This window comes from Panulirus ornatus, chromosome 14 (genome assembly GCF_036320965.1).
Source record: "Panulirus ornatus isolate Po-2019 chromosome 14, ASM3632096v1, whole genome shotgun sequence".
In the NCBI taxonomy this organism is placed as follows: domain Eukaryota; kingdom Metazoa; phylum Arthropoda; class Malacostraca; order Decapoda; family Palinuridae; genus Panulirus; species Panulirus ornatus.
The window spans coordinates 24,293,639-24,300,788 of NC_092237.1; positions in this window are offsets into that span (position 1 = coordinate 24,293,639).

The window sequence follows — 7,150 nt, forward strand, 5'->3', positions numbered from 1 at the left end:
ATATATATATATATATATATATATATATATATATATATATATATAGCCATCGCCACCTCGCCACACATGGAATACCATCCCCCTCCCCCTCATGTGTGCGAGGTAGCGCTTGGAAAAGACAAGAAAGGACCCATTCGTTCACACTCAGTCTCTAGCTGTCATGCAATAATGCCCGAAACCACAGCTCCCTTTCCACATCCAGGCCCCACACAACTTTCCATGGTTTACCCCAGACGCTTCACATGCCCTGATTCAATCCACTGACAGCACGACAACCCTGGTATACCACATCGATCCAATTCACTTAATTCCTTGCCCGCCTTTCACCCTCCTGCATTTTCAGGCCCCGATCACTCAAAATCTTTTTCACTTCATCTTTCCACCTCCAATTTGGTCTCCCACTTCTCCTCGTTCCCTCCACCTCCGACACATATATCCTCTTGGTCAATCTTTCCTCACTCATTCTCTCCATGTGCCCAAACCATTTCAAAACACCCTCTTCTGCTCTCTCAACCACGCTCTTTTTATTTCCACACATCTCTCTTAACCTTACATTACTTACTCGATCAAACCACCTCACATCACACATTGTCCTCAAACTTCTCATTTCCATCACATCCAACCTCCTGCGCAAAACTCTATCCATAGCCCACGCCTCGCAACCATACAACATTGTTGGAACCACTATTCCTTCAAACATACCCATTTTTACTTTAAGAGATAATGTTCTCGACTTCCACACATTCTTCAAGGCTCCCAGGATTTTCGCCCCCTCCCCCACCCTATGATTCACTTCCGCTTCCTAGGTTCCATCCACTGCCAGATCAACTCCCAGATATCTAAAACACTTTACTTCCTCCAGTTTCTCTCCATTCAAACATACCTCACAATTGACTTGACCCTCAACCCTACTGTACCTAATAACCTTGCACTTATTCATATTTACTCTTAGCTTTCTACTTTCACACATTTTGCCAAACTCAGTCACCAGCTTCTGCAGTTTCTCACATGAATCAGCCACCAGCGCTGTATCATCAGCGAACAACAACTGACTCACTTCCCAAGCTCTCTCATCCACAACAACCTTCATACTTGCCCCTCTTTCCAAAACTCTCCATTCACCTCCCTAACAACCCCATCCATAAACAAATTAAACAGCCATGGAGACCTCACACACCCCTGCCGCAAACCTACATTCACTGAGAACCAGTCACTTTCCTCTCTTTCTACACGAACAGTTGCCTTACATCCTCGATAAAAAGTTCTCACTGCTTCTATCAACTTGCCTCACACACCATATATTCTTAATACCTTCCACAGAGCATCTCTATCAACTCTATCATATGCCTTCTTCAGATCCATAAATGCTACATACAAATCCATTTGCTTTTCTAAGTATTTCTCACATACATTCTTCAAAGCTAACACCTGATCCACACATCCTCTACTACTTCTGAAACCACACTGCTCTTCGCCAATCTGATGCTCTGTACATGCCTTCACCCTCTCAATCAATACCCTCCCATATAATTTACCCGGAATACTCAACAAACTTATACAGAATGGAAAAAGGTGAGAACAATGGAAGTAAGGGGAGTGGGGGAGGAATGGGATGTATTTAGGGAATCAGTGATTGATTGCGCAAAAGATGCATGTGGCATGAGAAGCGTGTGAGGTGGGTTGATTAGAAAGGGTAGTGAGTGATGGGATGAAGAAGTAATATTATTAGTGAAAGAGAAGAGAGACGCATTTGGACGATTTTTGCAGGGAAAAAATGCAATTGAGTGGGAGATGTACAAAAGAAAGAGACAGGAGGTCAAGAGAAAGGTGCAAGAGGTGAGAAAGAGGGCAAATGAGAGTTGGGTGAGAGAGTATCATTAAATTTTAGGGAGAATAAAAGATTTTCTGGAAAGAGGTAAATAAAGTGCGTAAGACAAGGGAGCAAATGGGAACTTCAGTGAAGGGCGCTAATGGGGAGGTGATAACAAGAAGCGGCGATGTGAGAAGGAGATGGAGTGAGTATTTTGAAGGTTTGTTGAATGTGTTTGATGATAGAGTGGCAGATATAAGGTGTTTTGGTCGAGGTGGTGTGCAAAGTGAGAGGGTTCCGGAAAATGATTTGGTAAACAGAGAAGAGGTAGTAAAAGCTTTGCGGAAGATGAAAGCCGGCAAGGCAGCAGGTTTGGATGGTATTGCAGTGGAATCTATTAAAAAAGGGGGTGACTGTATTGTAGACTGGTTGGTAAGGTTATTTAATGTATGTATGACTCATGGTGAGGTGCCTGAGGATTGGCGGAATGCCTGCATAGTGCTATTGTACAAAGGCAAAGGGGATAAGACTGAGTTCTCAAATTACAGAGGTATATAAATATATATATATATATATATATATATATATATATATATATATATATATATATATATATATATATATATATATATATATATATTTTTTTTTCTTTTTTTTTTTCTTTTGCTTTGTCGCTGTATCCCGCGTTTGCGAGGTAGCGCAATGAAACAGACGAAAGAAATGGCCCAACCCACCCCCATACACATATATATACATACGTCCACACACGCAAATATACATACCTACACAGCTTTCCATGGTTTACCTAAGACGCATCACATGCCTTGATTCAATCCACTGACAGCACGTCAACCCCGGTATACCACATCGCTCCAATTCACTCTATTCCTTGCCCTCCTTTCACCCTCCTGCATGTTCAGGCCCCGATCACACAAAATCTTTTTCACTCCATCTTTCCACCTCCAATTTGGTCTCCCACTTCTCCTCGTTCCCTCCACCTCCGACACATATATCCTCTTGGTCAATCTTTCCTCACTCATTCTCTCCATGTGACCAAACCATTTCAAAACACCCTCTTCTGCTCTTTCAACCACGCTCTTTTTATTTCCACACATCTCTCTTACCCTTACGTTACTTACTCGATCAAACCACCTCACACCACATATTGTCCTCAAACATCTCATTTCCAGCACATCCATCCTCCTGCGCACAACTCTATCCACAGTCCACGCCTCGCAACTATACAACATTGTTGGAACCACTATTCCTTCAAACATACCCATTTTTGCTTTCCGAGATAATGTTCTCGACTTCCACACATTCTTCAAGGCTCCCAGAATTTTCGCCCCCTCCCACACCCTATGATCCACTTCCGCTTCCATGTTTCCATCCGCTGCCAGATCCACTCCCAGATACCTAAAACACTTCACTTCCTTCAGTTTTTCTCCATTCAAACTCACCTCCCAATTGACTTGACCCTCAACCCGACTGTACCTAATAACCTTGCTCTTATTCACATTTACTCTTAACTTTCTTCTTTCACACACTTTACCAAACTCAGTCACCAGCTTCTGCAGTTTCTCACATGAATCAGCCACCAGCGCTGTATCATCAGCGAACAACAACTGACTCACTTCCCAAGCTCTCTCATCCCCAACAGACTTCATACTTGCCCCTCTTTCCAAAACTCTTGCATTTACCTCCCTAACAACCCCATCCATAAACAAAATAAACAACCATGGAGACATCACACACCCCTGCCGCAAACATACATTCACTGAGAACCAATCACTTTCCTCTCTTCCTACACGTACACATGCCTTACATCCTCGATAAAAACATTTCATTGCTTCTAACAACTTGCCTCCCACACCATATATTCTTAATACCTTCCACAGAGCATCTCTATCACCTCTATCATATGCCTTCTCCAGATCCATAAATGCTACATACAAATCCATTTGCTTTTCTAAGTATTTCTCACATACATTCTTCAAAGCAAACACCTGATCCACACATCCTCTACCACTTCTGAAACCACACTGCTCTTCCCCAATCTGATGCTCTGTACACACCTTCACCCTCTCAATCAATACCCTCACATATAATTTGCCAAGAATACTCAACAAACTTATACCTTTGTAATTTGAGCACTCACTCTTATCCCCTTTGCCTCTGTACAATGGCACTATGCACGCATTCCGCCAATCCTCAGGCACCTCACCATGAGTCATACATACATTGAATAACCTTACCAACCAGTCAACAATACAGTCACCTCCTTTTTTGATAAATTCCACTGCAATACCATCCAAATCTGCTGCCTTGCCGGCTTTCATCTTCCGCAAAGCTTTTACTACCTCTTCTCTGTTTACCAAATCATTTTCCCTAACCCTCGCACTTTGCACACCACCTCGACCAAAACACCCTATATCTGAAACTCTATCATCAAACACATTCAACAAACCTTCAAAATACTCACTCCATCTCCTTCTCACATCACCAGTACTTGTTATCACCTCCCCATTTGCGCCCTTCACTGAAGTTCCCATTTCCTCCCTTGTCTTACGCACTATATTTACATCCTTCCAGAACATCTTTTTTTTCTCCCTAAAATATAATGATACTCTCTCACCCCAACTCTCATTTGCCCTTTTTCTCACCTCTTGCACCTTTCTCTTGACCTCCTGTCTCTTTCTTTTATACGTCTCCCACTCAATTTCATTTTTTCCCTGCAAAAATCGTCCAAATGCCTCTCTCTTCTCTTTCACTAATACTCTTACTTCTTCATCCCACCACTCACTACCCTTTCTAATCAACCCACCTCCCACTCTTCTCATGCCACAAGCATCTTTTGCGCAATCCATCACTGATTCCCTAAATACATCCCATTCCTCCCCCACTCCCCTTACTTCCATTGTTCTCACCTTTTTCCATTCTGTACTCAGTCTCTCCTGGTACTTCCTCACACAAGTCTCCTTCCCAAGCTCACTTACTCTCACCAACCTCTTCACCCCAACATTCACTCTTCTTTTCTGGAAACCCATACAAATCTTCACCTTAGCCTCCACAAGATAATGATCAGACATCCCTCCAGTTGCACCTCTCAGCACATTAACATCCAAAAGTCTCTCTTTCGCGTGCCTGTCAATTAACACGTAATCCAATAACGCTCTCTGGCCATCTCTCCTACTTACATAAGTATACTTCTGTATATCTCGCTTTTTAAACCAGGTATTCCCAGTCATCAGTCATTTTTCAGCACATAAATCTACAAGCTCTTCACCATTTCCATTTACAACACTGAACACCCCATGTATACCAATTATTCCCTCAACTGCCACATTACTCACCTTTGCATTCAAATCACCCAACACTATAACCCGGTCTCGTGCATCAAAACCACTAACACACTCATTCAGCTGCTCCTAAAACACTTGCCTCTCATGATCTTTCTTCTCATGCCCAGGTGCATATGCACCAACAATCACCCATCTCTCTCCATCAACTTTCAGTTTTACCCATATTAATCGAGAATTTACTTTCTTACATTCTATCACATACTTCCACAACTCCTGTTTCAGGAGTACTGCTACTCTTTCCCTTGCTCTTGTCCTCTCACTAACCCCTGACTTTACTCCCAAGACATTCCCAAACCACTGTTCCCCTTTACCCTTGAGCTTGGTTTCACTCAGAGCCAAAACATCCAGGTTCCTTTCCTCAAACATACTACCTATCTCTCCTTTTTTCACATCTTGGTTACATCCACACACACATTTAGGCACCCCAATCTGAGCCTTCGGGGAGGATGAGCACTCCCCGCGTGACTCCTTCTTCTGTTTCCCATTTTAGAAAGTTAAAAAAAAAGTACAAGGAGGGGAGGATTTCTGGCCTCCCGCTCCAGTCCCCTCTAGTCGCTTTCTACGACACGCGAGGAATGCGTGGGAAGTATTCTTTCACCTCTATCCCCAGGGATAATATACATATATATATACACATACACACACGTACACACAAACACGCACACATACACACACACACACATACATATATATAGATGTGAAAAAATGTAAGAAACAATTTAGAAAACTGAAACTTCTAGATTGAAATTAAATGAAAAAATGAATGTCACATAATGGTTCAACCTCTGGCTATGGAAAAAGGAAATGTTTAATTTATTTACACAAACGTCAATATATGTATATATATATATATATATATATATATATATATATATATATATATATATATATATATATATATATATATATATATATATATATCCCTGGGGATAGGGGAGAAAGAATACTTCCCACGTATTCCCTGCGTGTCGTAGAAGGCGACTAAAAGGGGAGGGAGCGGGGGGCTGGAAATCCTCCCCTCTCTTTTTTTTTGATTTTCCAAAAGAAGGAACAGAGAACGAGGCCAGGTGAGGATATTCCCTCAGAGGCCCAGTCCTCTGTTCTTAACGCTACCTTGCTAACGCGGGAAATGGCGAATAGTATGAAAGAAAAAAGAAATATATATATATATATATATATATATATATATATATATATATATATATATATATATATATATATATATATATTATGGGGGTGGGTTGGGCCATTTCTTTCGTCTGTTTCCTTGCGCTACCTCGCAAACGTGGGAGACAGCGACAAAGCAAAGAAAAATGATATATATATATATATATATATATATATATATATATATATATATATATATATATATATATATATATATATATATATATATTTTCTTATTTCTTTATTTATTTTGCTTTGTCGCTGTCTCCCGCGTTATTCAATTAGCGCAAGGAAACAGACGAAAGAATGGCCCAACCCACACACATACACTTGTATATACATAGACGTCCACTCACGCAAATATACATACCTATACATCTCAACGTATGCATATATACAAGCACAGAGACATATACATATATACACATTTATATAATTCATACTGTGTGTATTTATTCCTTCCCATCCCCACCCCGCCACACATGAAATATCAACCTCCTCCCCCGTCATGTGCTCGAGGTAGCGCTAGGTAAAGACAACGAAGGCCACATTTATTCACACTCAGTCTCTAGCTGTCATATAATAATGCACCGAAACCAAGGCTCCCTTTCCACATCCATGGTCCAAAGAACTTTCCATGGTTTACCCCAGACGCTTAACATGCCCTGGTTCAGTCCATTTACTGCACGTCGACCCCGGTATGTCACATTGTTCCAATTCACTCTATTCCTTGCAAGCCTTTCTCCTTCCTGCATTTACAGGCCCCGATCACTCAAAATCTTTTTCACTCCTCCTTATCACCTCCAATTTG